The sequence below is a fragment of the Protopterus annectens genome, chromosome 16.part0 (assembly GCF_019279795.1).
Source record: "Protopterus annectens isolate FY-2018-M chromosome 16.part0, PAN1.0, whole genome shotgun sequence".
NCBI classification, from domain to species: Eukaryota; Metazoa; Chordata; order Ceratodontiformes; family Protopteridae; genus Protopterus; species Protopterus annectens.
This window is the reverse complement of record NC_056750.1, coordinates 585107551-585127586: the sequence shown is the minus strand read 5'-3', so window position 1 is coordinate 585127586 and position 20036 is coordinate 585107551. Positions and strand designations below refer to the sequence as shown.

Sequence of the window (20036 nt, the reverse complement as noted above, 5' to 3'; positions counted from 1 at the left end):
GTTGCACCTGGATAATTTCAGATGCATTGTGTTGGACAACTAGCCTGGAGGTGCGACTATCCTTGGTGAATATGGACACTCCTTTAGTGTTTCGGTCTTGGTTATGTAGCTGAAAAGTGTGGTAAGAGTTTTAGTCCGGTATTGCAGGTGCGTTCTCTGGAGCCTTGAATCCAGCCTTAGTTACTGCACAGATATAGATGTTCTCCATTTTTAGGAGTGCCTCGAGAGTGCATTTTTGAGGTTTAGACTTCTAGCATTGAGTAGCATTACCTTCAGAGTTTGCATGCTTGTATCTGTTATGGTGGTGGTTTTGTCCTTTAAACCTTGTCTAAAAAAGGCTCTATAGGGGTGGCAAGAGCTTTAGCCAGTAACCTGAATCCCAGGGGTGACCAGTGCAGACCATATCTGGCAAAGAACCGTGGTTTGTCGATCACGTCTTCCCAGGCAGACAGATACTGGATCTCCTTTGAATGACACCAGAAGCTTAGCCAATTGTTGGTCAATCATTTTGTCCTTGTACTGTGGCATCATTCTGGGCGAAGGCAGGATGCTACTCAGGGCTAGGGTAATACCTGCCTGGGCCACATGATCCAAGAGCTCCTCCATGTCTCTTTCCATGTAGTCCAGGAAGGTACGGCTCAAGTCATTCACTCCAGCATGCAACCAAGTGAAATGTCTGGACGGTGACCAGAATAACCACTGCTCGTACTTAGATGAAATAAAATTTATTCTCGATTAGACAAACAAAAAGCAGGTTAAGCGCTTTCAGCTGTGAACAGCCTTCTTCAGAACAACATTATGCTTATGGAATCTTGCTTTTATACTCTTTATTCACTCCAGCATGGACAAAGTCATATTTGTACTTGTTGTGGAGTGACTTGAGTGCATGCGTTGTGGTGGATTTTGCACCTAATTTTCTTCTTGTTCAGCCTGGTGAGTGGGACAGTGCGCCTGACTAGAGTCACCTATGACTCAAGTGTTAGGTACATGGTCTTGCCTTAAGGGCTGTTGGGTGGCACACTGGTGTTGAGCCATGTGTCACTTTGGTTGTGACTGGTGTTAAGCTTGCGTTTCAGCTTCAGAGGTACTTGTTGCTTGGGCAGGTTAATGTTAAGGGCCTCTGCATATGTGGGTTTAGTGTTGTGTGGGTTTTGAAGAGCTACAAGTTGCTTGAGGTGTAGTGCAGGTGTTAACCTTCTCCTCTTGGACTGTAGCACAATCTTAGCTAGAGAGAGAGCTTTGCTTCCAGTTTGGCTATGTAAGTGCATCTCTCGCAGGTTGTAGTGTTTGGTGGTAGGAGGAGAGGGTACATGAGGTAGTTGCGCATTGCCCCAGAATGCCCAGATTCACCAGGTGGACAGGAGAAAATTACCAGAAGCTGACCCTTGGACATGCCTGTTTAGGTGCTTTTTTTGTAAAGTATAAGAGCCGTTTTCCCTTACCTTTGCAAGGTATTTTGCAATTATAGGCCGTTTAGTGCCCAAGATTAATTTCTCCTTATTGACCAGGAGAGTTGAGTGCTTGTATCACTTTCAGGCTTCCTAGTGCTTTCCAGCAGGTTCTAGAGCAAGTGCTAGGTCATAGGGGTTCAGATTTTAGTGCTACTACTGAGAAACCAGCTAATTATAAAGGAAAATTTGAAGAGCAGACTTTCTGGCACCTGGAATAATTTAACTGTAGCCTCATGGTGCTGCACGATGTGAGAAATGTGCAAACACATGTTTAAGCCAGAAAGTTGAAAGGGATAGAAATCGGCCAAAAAAAGGCCAATAAAGCTACAATTTCAGAGATGGAAACATGTACAAGGATCACCACTTCCACTGGTAAGCAGTAGGACTTCCCTCTACCACAACAAAGTCTGGATAGCTCGGAACACAGAAAAAGTCCTGAGACAAGCAAAGCCTGGGATCTGGACTGGCTAGGAAAGGTGGGAAACTAGCAAACACTTTTCTGTTAAAAAAAAGCTAAACAATGCAATAACACAGAAAAGGCCAACACTTGTGTGTAACAGTAAATGCAATTAAAAAAACTTTACAAAATTAGCAATTTAAAACTTTTTAAATGAGGCAAGGCAAGTGAAACTATTTAGGAGGCAGTAATACAGCAGAATAAATAGCTAGTTATATACAGAAAAGTCTATATATACAGAAAAGCAGCTAAAACAAACAATTCAGATGCAGTGCAACCTAGAGCACTTGAGTTGTAGCAATATTAAGGCAAATACAGTTATAATAAATGCTCTAAAATACTCTATTTCCAAAATGTTTGAGAAGCACACAGTCAGAACACAAGATTCAGGCACTTTTTATTTTTTTGAAAGGGAGAAAGGAACAGAAAGCCTTCTCAGATGTTCTCTCTGTATTAGGCAGAATGCGCTAATGACACTAGACTGGGAAGTGTCCCAGATCAAATTTACAGTAGGGTGGGCAACTGCAAAGCCAAGTATAACCAGACACCAACAGGGAGGGTGGGTATATAAAGCTATTAGCATACACTCTTTAGGACAGCAAAACTCTACAGAAAGCCACAAAATGAAAGTTTTTAAACAGAGAAGCAGACTACCTTATGCTTTTAACTGCAAAAAAATTAGTTACCCGTGCAGATTAGTTAATAGCAATAGAATGCAGTAAAAACTATGCAGCAAGCAATAAAAAGTGCTATATATGAATTGCTAGAAACAACAACAAGCCAAAAAAAAATAGGATACTTTTATATCTCAGATAAGAGTTTGTCAACACCCCTCCTCCACTCTGTGTACAGACAGAAATCCTCTCAAAGTCAGGGCTTAAATACCTGTGGATTTTAAAATTCTAGCTAGTAGCCTGTGAATATCAAATTAGTAGTCTGGTATACACAAGTCTACATCACACAGCACTGAGCCAATAAGCAGTTCTTAAGGGTTTATCCAATGTCCAGTTCCACATTACATTATACATTCCCTTCACAGCAAGGTGAACACAGCCCAAGTACAATTACATTAAACAAATTGCATGAAATGAACAGCACAAGAAAGTGCAATTTAAGATTGCATGTCAGAAGAGAAACCTCTAATTTGCAGTTAAACAGCAAATCAGCTTTACATACAGTTTCCAATGCAAAACCATGGGACAATGCATAAATGTTACAAATTTATCAACAGCAGCTTAGCTACACAACAGTTTTATACAACAAAATATCTGAAATTATGTTCAGTTGCTGCTTCAAGGCTCGCTCTGGGTGCAAAGTCAATGCCTCATTTCTTCACATCGATCCACAGGAACAATCCTGTCAAAAAAAGAAAACATTCAGAAATGACTGACCAGATGCAATCCAGTTTTAGTCTTAAAGTCTACTGCAAACACCTGGATCCATGTCTACAAACTGGTACTCAAACTGTCACGTTACTTGCTCTAGTCATCATGAAAAAAGGAAGCTATTCCACAACACAAAGGCCTGTGCAAGAGTCATGACCAAGATGCAGCAAGTTGGAAATACAAGGCAGGAGTACTTTCTCATCTTAACCTTTGATTGAAGCTGCTTATGCAAAACACTAAGGTTATTGTACACCAGGCTTCGCTTTCCTCTGCAAAACCAAGGTCTTGTCAGTTTTGCTTTTCACAAACACCTCCATGCAATGTTGATGTGCTATGTCAAACTGGTGAAGTCAAAATAAGGAAATTTGAAACTCTTGTTTGAGCCCTAAACAACCTTTCACACTGCTGCTGCTGGTAAACCTGTCGGGAAAAAATTAGGCTCAATCTGAGGTGCAAGCAATTAACTTATCTGCAGCTGTACAGCATAAAGTACATGTGAGAAACTGCTGGTGTACAATTAAGCTTACCATAACAGTAGATGCACGAATGATCACCGCTGAAGTAACCTTATCTATATGGGCTACATCCTGCAAAGGATGCAACAGCCATCCAGCTTCCAAAGCTTCATGGTACTAACCACACGCCTAGGCCAGCCAGCTTGAGCAGAGAAAAAAAAACTGGGTGAAGTTCCTCAGAGCTTTCATATCAAGAGACTTTAGCCTTAAACTGCTAATGACAGCAGGAAAAAAAAAAAAAAAGAAAAAAGAAAATCAAATAAATATATAAGGAAGAGTGACTGGTGCAGCAGTGATAATTTGAATATATACTGTTGTGGTGTATTTACTTACAACACTGTACTATGTTCATATCAATCAATGCAGCAGTAACCTTGGCTATGTGGCTAGATTACACGAAATAAAACTTTGGAAGGGTCCAGAGCCTGTGGAGAATGGTCCCAAGCTTGAACTAGGGACAAACCAGCACAAATATACTACCCTTTCCAAAAAGGGCAGCTGAAGCCAAGGCCCTGGCAGAGTGGGCCTTGACTCTGCATAGAATAGTTTGTTGTGGAGAGAAGGGAATAGCCAGAGAACCATTTGGAAAGTATTGTACCTTCTTCACAAGAACTGACCCGATACAATGATCTGAAAGATTTAGTTCCATCAAGACGGTACTCTAGTTGTCTGCAGACATCCAAGGTATAAATTATACTCGTGTTTAGGTTCAGGAAAGAAAATGGGGCAATAGCTGGGCTTAAATGAAACAAATACCACTTTAGGAATAAGTGGTAGTCCTCAAAGAAACCCCCATCTCTATGGAAAGTGAGGGAGGGTTCAACTCAAGAACTTTCAAAGCAAGGTACACTTCTTCCATAGGTCAGAGCAATCTAACATTTTCCATGTTAACCTCAAGTTGCCAGATTAGCTGGTTCAAAATGGAGCAAGTACTCGCTTCTCTAGCAAAATTAAGACTAAGGAAGGGCCACCAGTTTTCTTGGAAGATTCTGATGCAAAATTTTCAAAAACATTGCTGCACTGAAAGAGGAAGATCCATAGGCAGGCATACTGAAATGGCAAATAAGTGGACCTTTATGAAGAAAGGCCACAGGACAGCAACTCAAATACTGAGAGAACTAGCCCAGAAGAGGTACTGGTTATGTTGTTGGCACCAAGAAAAAATAAAACGTTTCCCATTTGCCAATGTGAAATTCTAGTAGCAGGTTTTTTTTGCCCGTTAATACCAATTACACATCCTCAGTAAACGGGTGCCTAAAGGGAATTAAGACCCTATCTTCTAGGCAGTCAAAGAAGACTGGGGTCAAGGTACATCAAACACCCCTGATCTTTAGAGTAGATACACCGAGGAAGAATGCGGTAATTGCCCCTGGCCATTTCCACTAGTGAGCCACTGTTGCTTGGGTCTGGCCATTTCTACTACAGAATCACTGTTGCCTGGGTCAGAAAGAAGTCACCACAATGACCTTTGAGGATTAGAGTAGAGTTCCTTGATCAATGCAAGCATTTTTCCTAGTTACGAGCTTGTCTGTCACTAGTGTTCCACACACCTTGCAGTCATCTCTCCTTAAACTGCTCTCAAAGCAAAGTCAGGTGTTAATGGAGACCAACTGTTTGGAGCAGGGATATCTGCAGTCTTCCAAGTGATTTCTAACAAACCCCAGCACAGGGATTTGAAAAGGCAAAGGATGTTGGTGCTTCAACCAAAGACTTGATACCACTAGTAAGACTCCACATGAAAGATAGTGGTACCTGAAGAACCGGACATCCAAAAGCCTGACTTATTTTCTCTCAAGTGGAAAGCCGTAGAAATCTAGATCTTTTTTCCTGTGGAAGAAAAAAGATCTTATAGTTCAGACACTACCCCACTATTACAATCCTGTGTAAAGTTAGGCTAATATGAGGGGGTTGGGAGGGTGGCCTAATGGTTAAGGTGTTTGCCTTACAAACACAAGGTACAAGGGATAATTGGCTAAGCTTAAAAAATGGCTCGCAAGGGCAGTTAGCTTAGTATGAATCTATGATCTCTTGCAATCCCCTCAAGAGATTCTAGACACTGAAACAGGCTCTAGAAAGATGTGGTCTAAAAATGGAAGCATGTGGATACTTTGTAGTCAGCAATACACTAAAACTGGAACTAGACACTGGACTATACACTGTACAAAACATGATCAAAGGATAAGGCAAAGAACTGGTGATGGGATCCAGACAAACCTAAACTCCTGAAGTATGGGTGAACATAGATGTGACAAGTTTTCTAGCAACAATAGATTGAAAAATAGGTTTAAGAGGAGGTAACAAGTTGTGAAGTGACAGCACTTGACTTGGGCCCAATCTCATATGGATTTACGAAAGATAGATCCAGAACTAGTCCTGAAGCAGAATTTTGGCACAAATGTTCATAAAAAAAAATCTTTCAACATGCTGTCTTGGGCAGTAACAGCAGTCCCTCCTTCACAGGTTGGGGAAAGCAGCAGTCTAGTGGTTACAAAATTACACCCTGGAAAGAAGGAACTTCCTTCCACTGCTATCTGTAACCTTGATAGATCTTCAGACCCTACTAGTCTAAAAATTAGTGCCAATAGGGGGAAAAAAGTGGCTAGTCATACTTTCTAGAATTGATAAGGGACTGCTAGATTGGGAGGGGGAACAAGGTCCCTTAGTCTTGACTTGCACTTGCCCTGGTTTGAGAAGGCTCCTGAAGTTTCTGGACCCCCACCATCAATTCTCAAAGGTCTGTTAGCCAGTGTTTTGGCGAGACTTTTAGAAAACAAAAACTTGGAAAGAAGGGCTGAAAGATAACTTGCCCCTTTCATCATACTGCTGAAGCAGATTAACAATATCTATCCAGGAGAAAATTTTTAAAAAAATTTCCCATCTGGGAGGTACTCTGAACACAGCAAAGCAGACCTCAAAACAGTACCTTCAAGGTCATAGCCCTGAAGGATTAATAGTTTAAACACTAAAGCTGAGACGGGACAGGCGAAAACTAAAATTAAATCAGATATTTCTAATTGGGCAACAGGAGACTTAATTCTTAAAAAAACAAAAACAAAACACAAGCTGCAGAAGCACACTTCCCCCACATTTCTCAACCTTCCCATCTTGGTCAAAGCAATTGGGACTGAAACTGAACTAAAGCTGCATTGTCAGGTTTGGGATATGTACAAAAACTTTATAAACGTCACTACTGCAGCACTGAGACACCTTGGTTTTTTTCTCGACAACCCTGGCACATTCCGGAACCTTAAACACTCATATGGGGAGTGTCAGAAAGAGCTCTCCTCGGTCTAAATCTGATGAGGAAAGCCCTGAATCTGTCCCTTAATTGACCAGAAAATGAGGCCAACAGCTTAAACAGCAGCAGCTTCCAAGAGATGCAGTATTGTATAACCCCAAGAGGTTACCAGGCTATCGACCTGGAGGTTATTTCAAGCCTAGCCCTTTCATTCTAATCCAATACCATAGATATCTACTTAATACAATCTTGGGTATTGACTGACTGTCCATGTCCAAGACTGCTGTGGGCGCTATCCCTGGTAAGAATTTATAGTGGCTCATCCACTTGTCCAGGTTATTTTGAACAGTGTCATACAGGTGCAGTGCTTCACATGAAATGGCAGCCTATTCCAAAGATACTGCAGTTGCCGGCCATATTTAGGTTCCTAGAACAGGTAGCTCTGGTTCCATTTGATTTGTAGATGTGCAGCAAATTACGCTTGGGTCTGAGACTGCTCTAAGCCAGGCACAAGTCTCCTACAAGTGTGACACGGACTTCCGTCTGTGTAAGGCATGTGCTGAAGTGCCTTAAACCGAAACCTCCTAGATCTCCACCTGCTGCAGGTGCTTTTCAGTACATGCTGAAAGAGTTTTACTCCATTACAGGCCTGATTAGTGGCAAGGGGTTATAACCTTTGCTCTATACTTTATCCCTTTGCTAAAAACTATACTACGTAGAAAGCCCCCCTTACGACTGTAGACATGGTAAGAGTTGAGGTCGCAGTGTACTTGTGATCTCAGATCCCTCAACAATTTGTGGGTACACAAGGTATTAGATTTACTGAAAGGGAATGAGGATGCATTTCTTTGCATTCAGTTTAAGGTAGTGACCAAGACCCAGCTGTTTGTCTGCATAGGACCCTCCCGAAGTACAATGACATTTGGGGATTCAACTGCAACCGGTTTGCAGTTGTCCACAAACTGTCAGCCTTAGTTTTGGCCTGAACTTCTGAGAAGTTAACAGTAGGGAACTCTGCTAGTGACAGATGGTCTGGTTATATGGAGTCACACACTTAGATATTGTGTGACCAGTGCAGTAGACACTGCACCCCATCTTACAACAAAAAGGAGTTTAAATTGTTTGCCAAGATTATTGTATTGCCCAAGGATGGAACTGTCAGAGGCCTTTGCCAAGTTCAGGTTTGCTGTATGCACAGATTGATGGCCCTGGTTAAATTTTTCGAAGAAATCCACCAGGTTTGACAGGATCTGCCCTTGAAGCTGAATTGGGTCAGATCCAGTATTTTAAGGTCACTTGTCTCCCCAACGTCCATGAAAACATTCCATGGCCTTACAAAGGAGGCCGGTCAACGTATTGCTCCAATCCCCTGGGTCTGTTGCTAATCCACCTCTGTGGAAGGGGAATTGCTGTTAAACATTCCACAGGAACAAAGCCTTTGGTTAAGGCTGGATGGAGTAGAGTACTTGACGTTGCTACTTCATTTTAGTTTGTTCAGAAGACAGCCCAAAATGCTGTCTGGTCCCATACAGACTGCTTTTTCTTTTGCCTTGGGAAAGGCTTTAATGACTTCCTCTTTGGATATGTAGGGTGGGGCAAGGTTTGAGATAAGTACAGAGAAATAAAGGAGTGAAATTTTCAACTGTCGGCTAGCAAGTTAGCCATCTCTGCAGGATCAGTGCAACACCATTCATCACTAGTTTAGCACATGCTTGGGTCCTACCTTTTAGGTTTCATACATACCTGTAAAAGGTTTTATTGTTATTCTTGGTTGCGATTCCACTTTCTCAAAGTTAGCCTTAGAGAGTTGATGTGTTGTCTTATTGGCCTTTTGAGGCAGAGAATGGTGCTTTTCCATTGTTTGGGCCTTGTCCTAGTTCTCAAATAGCAACGCTTTGCTGATGCTGGATGTCCACCAGGGTGGCTTGTTTTTACTTAGGGGCTCTTGCTCTTTGGGGGGGGGGGGGGCTAGAATGCATTTATACCACATAGCAGGGTATAGTTTGCCCTGAAGTTTTTTAATCTAACTTTACCCTTAGAGTCCTAGTGTTAGTGCCAGTTCAAAAACTTATTTGTGGTCAGACTTAATGAGGGCCTGACAGCTGCTGTGGTACAGCTGTTTGTCATGTTGGTCTAGATCTAGTACGTTCATTCCTCTTGTTTGGGTTTCAGCAATTTGTTCCAGGGCATTTGAGTTAAATTAAAGAAACTTCTGTGCTAGTGAGTTAGGGCTAGAGTAGGTTTCCCAGTTGATGGAACAACTGTAATCCCCATGACCAGTTTGGCAACATTTGGACTGACTCCAGTTTGGTCAAGTAGGCCGCATGTGCATCATGATCCATGGAGAGGGATCTATAACTAGCTAGGACTTAAATGAGAGTCTTTCCCACAGCAATCTGAACTGGAAACTCCAGAGTAGTCCAGTAGTCGAGGTTAATCTATATATAGAAACAGACTCCTTTGGTTTTCACTCCTTTGGTTTTCTCATGCATGTTTTGTGGTCTAAAGGTATGGAAGGCATTGCAGCTTGAACCAGGTTTCTACGACTGCACAGACCTCTACATCCTCCATTGATAGAAATGCTCCCAAGGTGTGCAGTTCTTGGTTTTAAGCACCAAGTGTTTAGCAGCATAATGCTTAATTTGTTTTGATTGGCAATTTTCATGTCGGCAATTCTGTTGGAAACCTTGCCTAAAAAAGCATTACTGGGGAGTCGAGAGTCTGCCAGCCGCCAATAGCCTAGTGGTGCCAGGTGCAAACTACCTCTGGCAAAGCAGCAAGGTCCGTTGACCATGTCATCCTAGGCTGAAACTGAATCCCCTTTGAAGGATACCAAAGACTAAACCAATTACTGAAATCTATTGTTTACACTGTGGCATTCTAGGTAAAGGTAATCCACTGCACAAAGCTAGGACATGCCTGCTTGGGACACACTAAGAGCTCAATCATGTCTCTTCATATACAGTCCAGTGAGATGCATCGCTGGTTGTTCACTCCAACATGAGCAATGACAGTCATATGGGTACTTGCTGCAGAGACCAGCGTCTCATCTGTGCTTTATTTGCAACATCTGGTGAGCAGTTTGCCCCAGACTGTCAACACATAGCATGATCTGACCTTTATGGACAAGTCGAGGCATTTTAACACCAATGCTGCAGAGCAACTCAATGCCCAATTCTCATCTGAAAGTCTTCCATGCCTAGTACCCCTTGAAGTGTTGAATGCAACTGCAGCACCAAGATGGTCACTGGTGGCAGATACTCCCTCTGCACTCTACAGCTTGGTTCATTCACAAGACTGCCTTTTTAAATGCTACTATACCATTTCCATTTGTAAGAGGAAGTGCTCCCCTCCCCATCTCTTTTAGAATTATTTTTTTATTTATTTTATTTATTTAACATTTGTTAAAATTTGTTAATTGAGAGGATAGTTAACGTGGTGGCAGCCCAATCTATAAATTACATTTACTGTAGTAAAAATTCAGTTTAGCAAAGTTTTTTTTAAAATCACTGACCGTAACAGGATACTCATTTCAATAACAAGCTCCACATGTTCAATTCTCAAACACTAGTTACTAATTTGTGGGAAAGGTAGGCATGAACTCCTGAGTAAACCATCTTAAAATAAAAAGCCACCGTGACCTGCCTAGCCAACTTTTGCTTCACTGGCAGTTAGACGCCTCTTAATACCCATAAATATAGATACAAGGCTTGTACAGACATTTGTCTGCCTACTAATTGCAGAAGCATGATACTGAAACCATGCATTTGTCTCAAGAGGCAGAAGCACAAAGACAGCTATTCTGAGCAGACCTTACTGGCAAGGAACCAAACATGCATACTTCTCTGCTACAGCAGAAGCCACCCATGCATGTACAAGGATTCAGAGGCAGTTTATGTTTCACTCAGCACTACCTTAACAGCTGGCATACAGTGAGATGCTGAAGAACTTTGAGGAAAAGTGGAACCCAGAAAATTTCTCAAAAGCATTTGCAGACCTTGTTTATAAACTGCTTACCAAAAACACATGCTACAAGCTCAAGTTTGTTCAGGCATGTGAACTTCAGATTAGCCAGATACCAGTACAGCTTTTCCTGCCTAGACCGACTCCCCAAACCCACTTGGTCCAGGTCACCTCTTTGTAGACTAAACTGGCACCAGTCCAGTACTTCATGCACATTAAGCTCATTCCAACGTGGACTGCACTTGAAATAGAACTCGAAACTTTCATAATGCAAATGGCAACATGCTACGACACGGAGGGAAAATACTAGAGGACAGTAGGGCAAGCTGCTAAGTTAACCACACTAGTCTGCTCTTTTGTCTTAAAGCTAAACAAAATGCTGTTATTTATGCACTGGCCATCATATAGCAACTACAATTCATTCAGTTTGAAAAAAATCTGCAATTTACACTGTAGTCTAATCAAGCTTACTACAGCCTTAGCTATATGGGTTGTATTCTGCCATGGATAACAGCTGGCAAGCTTGCTAGAGCTCAGCAAACTGAAGAGACAAGTGGGTGTGAAGCCTTTCAGAGCTTTCCTGCCAAAGAGGAGACTGCCCTGAAAAGAATGCTACGGGAAAAAAAAAATCTATACCATGACAAAAAGCATGTCAGAGGGATCTGGTGCAGCTACGGCAGCAGTGGTCATGCTAAAATCTATTGTTACGATAATAGAACTTTAGAATCACTGCTTCATTAGCCTTAGCTATATGACGTCCCTGGAGAATGGGCCTAGCAAAGCTTGATCTAGACCTACGGAAGAGCTTATAGTACTTTGCAAACGTACGTACAGAGGACCAAGTAGCAGCTTCTAGACTACTGAAATCCAACCCTTTCCAAAAAGCCACAGAAAACCATAGATCTGGGATGGTGAGTAAAACAAAAAAGCAATAGCATTAGACAAACATTTGTTAATGGTCTTAAGACACTGGTTGTCCCTTCTTACCTGCACAAATGAAAAACCGATCAAGGACTATTCTGTCCTCACAAACAAGAGCAGTCTCTGGACGTCCAAGACAGAAATGTCCTCTCCTCATTTTTAGGTTCAGGATAGAATTGCCATTGATGTACCACAACTTGTCTGCAAACACTTGAGGTCCCAGAGACCAGAGGGGATTCAGAATTCAGTGCCTTGATCAGGGGGTAACCACCACCCTAATAAATGTTATTGTGCCTTTTCATGCACCACAACCCCTGCATTTCTTGTCCCTCCTAAAAAGTGCTCCCAAAAGCAAAAAGTCAAAGGAGACTGTGGTGACTGGTTTGGCACACAGAGGGAGAAGGAAAAATCTGGATTTAAGTTTCACAACCCCCCAGTAATGGGATGTGAAAAAGTGTTGGTGTTGAGATTAGGGAGATTTCAGATACAAGTCTCATGTCGAGTGCTGCCTGGGTCATGAGAACTGGATGCCAGAACACCAGACACCCAGTGAGCAGACAGGAAAATCTTAACACATATCTAAAGGCCTACTTTTCGTAGGTAGGTACTAGGCTATTGGCCCTAGAGCCTATAAGCCTACCCAAAAAGGTACCCTGGCTTTCACCACCCAAGAAAATTATTTTCCTGTGCCCCAGTCGAGCAGACACACAGAAGTGATCCCCGGAGTGAATTTCCCATTTCCTATCCAATAAAGAATCTTCTTTAAGAGTGCTAATGAGGAGCTTTGTTTGATATAGTTTGTTCCAGGAGTATGGGAAGTCTCTGGGACAGGAATCTGCACCTCCAGCATGTTCCGTTAGTGGTGACAAGGTTTAGGTCCCTAGAGCGTGTAGCTCGGAGGGATTGGGATTTCTTTAAGTGAAATATGTCCAATAGCTCTAGGTTTGAAATAGCTTTGTATGTTAGACAGAGAACGCCTCCGAGTAGGTGATATGTGACGGAGTAAAGCTGGAGTTTGAGAGTGTGCAGGGCATCTGTTTGAAGCCGGTAATCCTGAAGTATTTCTGCAACCTTTCCAGTTGAGGTCTTGAGGTACATACCAAAAGGGGAACTGTACTCAATTACCTCTTTTCCTGGATGAGATATCTTTGGTGATTGTGTGCCAGGCAGAAGGATTTCCCCCAACTACTATGGCGATGTGATCAAAGGAGACTGTCCACCTGTGTCCCAAGGTCTCACCACACTTCCAGTGTTACACTACTGCCTATGCGGTAGTTCATTGGTACAGAGTTTTTACCAAAAGGGAGGACTACATTTTTTGGCATACAGCTTTAGGCTATGGCTTTGACACCAGGCATCTGTCTCAGTGAGGTCCTTTTGTAGGATGTCCACATCATTAGGGGTTTCGATTATGGCTCCTAGTTCGCAATCATCTGCAAACTTCATTAGCCGAAGACCTTCCACCTTAGCCTGTACTTCACAGAAGTAGATAAACAGGAGAGGACCCAGGACTGAACCCTGTGGTACTCCACTTGTCAGTGGTCTGAAGTCAGATTTGGAGTCTGCTTTCAGAGTGTGGGTTCTGTCAAGTGAGCCAATTGGCAACCCATCCAACATAGGTATTTATACCTAGTTTAGTGAGTTTATCTACAAATCCAGAGTGGGGGGTGGTTTTGAAAGCCTTGGCGTGATCTAGGTAGGCTGTGTGAACCACCTTACCCTCATCTACAGCTTTGGTGACTGCTTCAAAGAGGTCCATCAGATTTAGGAGACATGATCTGCCTTTTACAAATCTGAACTGGGTGGGGCCCAGATGACCAATGTCTTTTGTTTATAAGTTCCATGGCCTTGCAGGTCAGGCTAACAGGGTGGTAGTTCAGGGTCCATGGCAGATCCCCCTTCATGGAGTGGGACAGTCACTGTGCATCACCATTCAGTGGGCACAAAGCCTGAGGTGAAGCTATGACTGAACATAGTACTTTGGTGGGGTGCCAGCTCATTCTGTAGTTAGTGTAGAACACAGCCTGGGATGTTGTCAGATCCCATGGATGCGGTGTTCTTAGCTTTGGAGTGTGGTTTTTACCTGTGCAGTCGTAATTACAGGAACTTTGCATTTTTCTGGTAGAGATGGGCCATTTAAAGGGCGAGACGGGGTAAAAGTTAGCAGTGAACCCATCTGCCAGGATGTTGGCAATATCAGTTGGTTCTGTATATTTAGTGCCATTGTGTTATAAAACTTAGAGCAGATCTGAGTTTTGCCATTGAGATTCCTGACTGCTATAGAATGCTTTGTGGTGGTCTTTAGAAACTGTGGAGATTGTTTTTCATAACTAGCTTTGGAGGATTTTGAGGAATCTCAGCTTCTTAAAGAGACTGACCAGAGAGTTCCTCCAATCATGGGATTTTACTCTTGCAGCAGTTTCTTTCTTCTGTTGTAGAGTTTATGGCAGGGGACCACCAGATTGGCTTCCTTTTTTGGGAAGATGCATCTTGTTTCTCTGTTAAGGATAGCAAGATCCATGCACTTGCGCAAGTGCTTATAAAATGCATCTGTGTAGGATTCAGCAGTTGTACCTCGGTCCGTCTGCATGGGTGTCACAAAGTTTGCCGCTTCTGTCTTAAGCGTGAAGTTGGCTTTGGAGAAAATTTTTATGGTGGTTTCCCTAATGGGGGCAGGATGCGGATGTCCAAGGTGATAAACTTTGGTCAGATCTGACCAATGCAGAATTGACCTCTGGTGTGGAACACCGGTTGCCCATGCTGGTACTGACCAGGTCTAGGATATTGCTGCCCCTGGTGAGGTGTGGATAAGTTGATCAAGGTGTTGGAATTTATGAATCCCAAAAAACGTTGAGCAAAAAAGTTGGTACACGAGTAGTTTTCCCAGTTAATGGTGAGATAGTTGAAACAGCCCATTAGGGTGTTAGGCTGCACCCCAATATTTTCCAGTGCATCAAAGAATGAGTGGGAATCCCAGGGCATGGTAGGGGATCTGTAGCAAGCTACAATTTGGATTGTGGTCTTGCCCAGAGTTAGTTTCACTCAGATAATCTCGGATGCATTATGCTGAGCATTTGAACCTTGCCTAAAAAAGGCACTATAAGGGTGGCAAGAGCCTTAGCCAGTATCCAGAATCCCAAGGGCAACATGTGCAAGCCATCTCTGGCAAAGAATAGAGGTCGATAATGTCATCCCAGGCAGATACTGGATCCCCGTAGAAGGACACCAGGAGCAAAGCCAATAGTTGAAGTCCATCATTTTATCCTTGCACTGTGGTATTCTGGGTGATGACAGGATGTTACTCAAGGCTAGGATCATATCTGCCTGGGCTACAAGACAGGAGAGCTCCTCCAGGACTCTTACTATATAGTCCAGGGAGGTATGTCTCAGGTCACACACCACCATGGACAATGAGAGTCTATTTGTACTTGTGAAGCCACCCGAGTATGTGCATTACGTGGCAGATCCTGGCACCTGACAGGCAGCGGACAGTAACTTTCTCCTTGTTTAGCCTGGTGAGTGGATCAGTGTGCCTGACTATGAAGTTGCCTATAACTAGAGTGTTGGTTATGTTATGCCTTATGGGCTCTGGTTGGGTGGCACACAGTTTGTGGGCTGTATATCATTTGGGCTGTGTTGGGGGTGGAGGTTGCTTGAGTTTCTGCTTTGGAGGTCTCTGCTGCTTTGGCAGATTTTTGAGAGCCTCCGTGAATGTAGGTGTGCATTTTGTTTGTGCTGAGTGTGGTGCAAGTGTTTACCCTCTCCTCTCGACAGTCTAGTCTTGGGTGAAGAGCGCCTTGCATCCAGTTTGGCTATATAAAAGTGCATCTCTCAGGTTGTACTGTTGGCTGGTAGGAGGAGAGGGTTGTCTGTACATGAGGAAACTGCTACAATGCCCCAAGATGCCCAGATTAATCAGGTAGACAGGAGAAAACACCGGGAGCTAACCCATAGACATGCCTGGATAGGTGCTCAAGTACTAAAAACTGTTCTCTAGACAAGTGATGAAAGTTGAGTGCTGTAGTAATTTGCAGCTTTAGTGCTCAACATGAATTCTGAACACGTGCAGAGCTCAAAGAAACAGATGAGTGGCAAAACAAAAAAACTGGCTAGTTCTAATGGGAAAATTTGAAGAGCAGACTTTACTTCAACCCTAGCTAAGCAGCGATGCATAAAGTGTGCATATATATTTTTTTTAACATAACAGTAGCAAATGAGCAAACTGAATTAAACAAGTTAACCAATAAAAAGCTAAAAACTGAGCCCCGTTCCAGCAGTCTTCAGACAAGCTCTAACTGCACACTCTTGCCACTAGGGATCAGGGGAACCTTCACCAGAAAAAAAAGATGGCCTAGATGGTGCTAAAGTTATACAAACAAAGCTATATTCACTAGGTCTGAAAACAGTCTTGTGCTGAAGCAAACAAGGCGTACTAATTTCAGAAAGAAACTGATCAAATAAAGCAGGCACAATAAGCCTATAATCAGAAAGTCCCAGCTCAGAAGGGCAGAATCTAGCCCCTGTTCCCACAAGAGTGCAGACCACAAACCTTAATGTAAAATAACTGGCCTGAAGCCCAAATGCTTAAACCAGAACTAATACACTTTTAGAACGGACAGAGCCTTCAAAATCATCAATTCCCAATTTAAAGGTGTGTGGTCTGCACTGTTGTGGCAGGACAGGTAGCTTACATACGTCTAATGTAAAACAAATGGTCTGAAGCCCAAGTGCTTAAACCAACAGGCTCAGAAGTTGCTATTTAAATCAGGCTACTATTTAATCAGGCTACTACCAAAGCAGTAAAAAATGCAGAATAAATACAACTGAGTACTTGGCAAAAGCAAAATCGGTAATAAAGTAGGACAAATCAAATACAATAAAAGCAGATTAATAAAGTGCATTTTTTTTTAGTTAAGGGCAAGGAGAGGGGAAGTGGGTTGGCCTTCTCAAATGTTTTCTGTATTAAGTAGCATGAACACCAGATGGGGTTTGGTGTCCCAGAATAAATTTACAGTTGGGGTGGGCAACTGCAGCCACCAACTAGACCACCACAAGAATAGAATGAGTGGGAGGGGGGAAATCCAGTTTCAGGAGATAGCAATGCCAGAAAACATAAAATAATTCAGGTCAGGCAAAAAAAAGTTTCAGCCAGGCAAAATGAAGTTAAACAATTAGACAGAAACAGTTGCGTCTTTTGGCTTTTCCTAGTTAGAGGTCGCCACAGTGGAACTCTAGTCCGCTAATGATTGGTAGTTGACTTTTGCATGCCGAGATACCAGCCCTGACGCACAACCTTCTAAGAAGGTATGCCCATTCACACGTCTGCACACAGAAGACGCTCTAGCTGAGAATCGAGCCAGACAGCTTCTTACTGTGAGGCGATTATCTTTAAAACTGCAAGTTTGTACTTCAGCTTTTAATACAGTCGATTGTAGCCAGCCAAACCACTCCGATATTGAGCAGAAAAGGACAGTTGTCTAGCTGACATGCAAGGAATACAAGCCTGTATTTGGAAATCGAGAACTGAACATTCCCTTGGAATTCCAACTTGCACAAACTCTCACCCAAGAGGATAAACAAGGAGTTTATAAAAATATATAAACACAAAACGTGGATATCCTGCAGCCCGCAACAAGCTAAACACTTGTGAACATCTTTAGTGCACTGGATAGTCCAAAGGGCAAGGCAAGGAATTAAAGGTTGTGCAGGTCTGGTCACATTAAGAGAGCAGAGAGTCCAGATGAATAAGGATGTGTTAACTTGAAAGTAGCAGGCTGTGAAGCAACATTTTTAAGTTGGGCACCATCAGAAACTGGTCTAGGAAAGTAAGATCGCAAGATCCAAAATGGATCTACAAGTACTTGGTCACTAAAAACATCCTTGAATAAAAGCATTCCTGCAACTGGGGAGGAGGTATTGGTCCTTTTGCTCCTTGGGACAGGATGCAATGAACAGGTGGCAACAAACAGTGACCTGCAGGATGAATGACCCCCCTGGAAAATTTCTTCCCACTGCCATCTGTAACCCCGATGAAGGATTTTCAGAATCCATATGTCTGAAACAATCTGATCCCAAGTAACAGAGATTGACTTTCTGAAATAAAGGGGGCCAGAGTAAATGGGCTCACAAGGTCTTAAATAGGACAGACCTGTGGGGGTCCTTGGCTTTGTGAGGTTTGAACCTTTTGGGAACCACATTGTCACTTCTTAAAATTTCAGTTTACCCAAACAGACTGCTGGAAAAGCTTGAAACCCCTGGCTCTGCTTGCCTCACTTTTTGATCACCTCGCAGCAGAGGGACCAGTCTAAGGAAGGAATCAAAATCATTTTTGCATCTGAGAAGTTATGAGAATATAACAAAGCAAACCTTAAAAACAGCACCAGTGGCTGCAGCCCTGAAAAACTAGTCACACTGCCAATGAATAGTAACCTGTGCAATAAACCAAAGTTATTTAATGCATTCCCTCCAGTACAGCTCATGTGTACCTTTAACTCCCAGTGGGCGTTGCTTGAGCCTTTAAAAAAAAATGAAGTTATCACCTTACAGTTCTAACAAATACACAGTGACATTGGTCAAGTACACAACTGTTTGCCATTGTGTACGCTTCAAAATAAAATATCGATACCTTGTATGTAGCATGGTTTTAGAATTAATGCAAATATGAAGCAATATTGGACACAGAGGCATAGTAGGAGGTAACTGTAGATGCACCTGGAGGTGTCACTTGGATGTAATGAGTTAAATTTTTCTTAAGCAGCAGATACTTGCTATTTTCACAATGTCAATTTCAGAACAAACTCTAAAGTCATTTAAAATTCTGGGAAAAAAAAAAAACAAAAAAAAACCCACAAAAACAAGAGCCGTATACACTACCACACTTTACTTGAAAGGGTTTAGTACTGGAATGAAATGCTTAACAGCAGTGAAGTCAACTAAGGCTATAGCAGCTGGGTTACGTTTAATGGTGTAAAAAATTTAAGACTGAAGAACTTTATACAGCCCCGTCTTTACAAAATCAGGAAATTTGCAAGCAGTAAGCAATCTTCTAAAGCAAACAGGAGAAAAGGGTTTAGGTCCTGAAAAATCCTTTAGTCTAGTATTTTCTGGGGGACAGAGAAAGTGTTCTCCCACTGAAAAAAATGATGTTCTACCAATAGTCTGGAAAAGAAAACTGTTCTCCGAATCCAGTTCAGAAATTGGAGGATAAAACCCAGAAATTCTGTTCAGATTCAGAACCTGTGATAGCTTCAGGAAAGGGGCATCCCTGTTTCTTTCAGCATACACTACTTTACAAGAGGAAAGGCCCAAATTAAAACTGACCTAGTTCCAGTAAACTACTCTTACCCAAAGAAATTTGAATACACGTTATTTCCAGTTTCTTTCAAAAGAAAAATGGAGCCGTTACTAATGGCAACGGGGTAAAATATGAATGATTTGAGGCAGAAATGCTCAGTCACCTACCTGCAGCAGAGACAAATTGCTCAACCTGCTGTGGTGGCAAATGCCATTTGCTTAACTTTATTTTTTGTGGCTGGAAGGACCAGCGATCTGTTCTATGGTCAAGCAGAAAAGTCTGCCTCTTTCCCATGGTTGACAAATGCCAATAAAACTACCAGTCCAAAAGTTAATTTGACAAAAAAGTAGACAGAAGTACTTTCAAAAACTATTGCAGCCCCCCACAGTAGAAAGATTTCTCCACAGAAAATGTTACTGGTTTAACCCATGTGGCCAAGACTACTGCAACAGTAGAAAATGTGAAACTTTACAGGAATGTCAAGACAGCAGCATTTATACCACCTATGAAATGTTGCATACAACAGTATGAACCCTTGTACTAAAATAATTCAATACACTTTCACAGCTCTGTTTAGAACATTACTGCAACAGTTTGCATGCCGAAAGCAGTCAAGTGTGCACAATCCTACCTGCATACAGAAGGTGCAATATCTGTGGAGGCTTTTCACTGCTGTTTAAGCCAACTACAAAAACAGAGTACAGGGGACTTATTTAAGCCACCACACGTGACAAATCTTGGTCTAGTAAGTCTGTTAACAGGTAAAACGCAACAAGAGGAGACATTCAATCTTGCACTACAGGTGGGTCAAT

General features: G+C 42.4%; 1 long non-coding RNA gene across 1 annotated transcript in view; it reads right to left on the bottom strand.

Annotated features, from left to right (window-relative positions):
• Positions 1-2887: 2887 nt before the first annotated feature.
• LOC122790818 overlaps positions 2888-20036 on the bottom strand; it is a 50634-nt gene continuing 33485 nt past the window's right edge. The window contains exon 4 of the long non-coding RNA XR_006363043.1: positions 2888-3264. This is a non-coding gene — a long non-coding RNA (uncharacterized LOC122790818). The remainder of the gene's footprint in view (positions 3265-20036) is intronic.